Below are 1,913 nucleotides of genomic sequence, written 5' to 3'. Positions count from 1 at the left end.
GAAAATGGATGAAAGATGAGGAGAACAAAATATTTGTCCCCTATGACAGCAAGAACCGTGTAGTGCTAATCACCGGTTGAAAGGGTTGGAAGGAGATATTTAAATATAGTTATAAGTCTTTTGAATTTTTTTTTTTTTTTTTTTTGGGACTTTAAATATATTTAAGCGTGGATCTGGGAAGTCAAAACGGAAGCAAAACCACGTCTGTGGGGGCCGAATTTCTCCATTTGAAAAATTTAGGGATATCAAAATCACAATTGCTGGCATTGGGGAGGAATTGCAGGAGCAGGAGAACACGCAAACTGTAATATGTTCAGCTTACGAATACATTCGCGCGAAGAAGAGTTTATGAGTGAAAGCGCCAGCGCCGGCATGTCTGAATCGAGCAGCACGAATACAACAATGGCTACAGTCGAAGATATCTTCAAAACTCTCGACATAAATGGCCAGGAGGGCGCCGGCGAAGTCTCAGACGTCCGAGGCCCAACCAAGGCCGTCAGTTTTTCATCGGGAAACCCTAGGGTCGAAGAAATCAGAGGAGTTATGCATCTCTTCCGCAATGTTTGCGAGCCTCCGGGCGCTCTCGAGAGCCTTCCAGCTGGTCGGAACAATCTTGTTTGTGTGCTTGCTGTTCCCAATTATATGACTTATGCAGACTTTTGTCAATTTTCGGGTTCATTTATCCAGAATATACTGGAAATGCGCATTGTCAGGAATGATGGATTGAATGAGCGATATAGTATCCTCATGACATTTGACAGCCAGAAATCAGCAGATGACTTTTATCGCCATTATAATCGGAGACCTTTCTCATCATTGGAGGCAGAAATTTGTCATGTTATGTTTACTGCAGACGTGCAGTATACTGGATCATTTGAACATGCCTCGACTCCTCCAACTGGATTAACAGAACTCCCTACATGCCCTGTTTGTCTTGGTGAGCTTCATTATTGAACCACAGTTGCCTTATTTATAGTAAATATTCTATGCTTGGTTTTATATCAATAGATTTTTGGGTGAGGACCAGTTTTTCCAGTGGTTCATTGGTGTTGTTACACCAATAGGCGTCCCCCTATTGGAAATGGGGTGCCAGAATTTTCAATTGATGGTTACCATCAATATTTGGGGAATACCTTCGTCGTCTCATTAAATGGACAGCTCAGGTTTAATTGTTTAACTACCTTTCTAATCTCCATTAAATTGATGGCTGAGGTTTAATTGTTTAATATGTGTTGTCTGCTTCTGCCATGATTTTCCTTCTGTTATGTGCTGCCTCTCCAGTTTGCTTTTGACAGATTTTTCAGCCTCCCTTTATGCTCAAGATTTCAGGGTGTGCCCAAAAGCCACACAGCAGCATCTCATTCTGCAAACAGTTGAGTGAGGTTCCCTGATTGCTTGTTTATGCAACACTTATTGATATAAAACAAAATCTGCAAGATAATCAGCATATCGCTAATGACTGAGAATATTGGTGGAGATGAGGACTGATGATTTTGAAGGGGGAGTGTTCTTGCTCATCAGATGTCGAACTTTTCATCAAAAGCATGGTAGAGGATTCATTGAATTTGGAGAAATTAAAATTCATATTGCGTTGGAAATATGAATATAAGTGGTGCTTTGAATTACAATGCTAGTAAATTATAGTATACCCCCTAAAGGATAGGCTTAAACTGTCGTTCATGGTGCAGATAGAAAGGTTAACAAAATAGGTGGTGGAGAGTAGGAGACCTTAGAATGATTGACAAAATGAGTTGGCAGTGATGAAAGGAGACCTTAGAATGATCGACAAAATAAGTCGACAGTGATGAAATGATGCTTCTTAAATATTTGGGGTTTCAGGCTCATACTTTGACCTTGTGGATCTGTCACAATAACTATATCACTGAGAAAATGTATTGTGAAAACAATCAAGA

General features: G+C 40.3%; 1 pseudogene; it reads left to right on the top strand.

Moving 5' to 3' along the window:
- The first annotated feature begins 372 nt into the window (after nucleotides 1–372).
- LOC149142455 (BRAP2 RING ZnF UBP domain-containing protein 2 pseudogene) lies at nucleotides 373–954 on the top strand (annotated as a pseudogene).
- Nucleotides 955–1,913: the final 959 nt, after the last annotated feature.

The sequence above is a fragment of the Pinus tabuliformis genome, chromosome X (assembly GCF_031772625.1).
Source record: "Pinus tabuliformis cultivar Carrire ecotype Pingquan chromosome X, CPIR1, whole genome shotgun sequence".
Lineage (NCBI taxonomy): Eukaryota > Viridiplantae > Streptophyta > Pinopsida > Pinales > Pinaceae > Pinus > Pinus tabuliformis.
The sequence above is the reverse complement of the archived record's forward strand: the minus strand, read 5'-3'. Positions and strand labels throughout refer to the sequence as shown.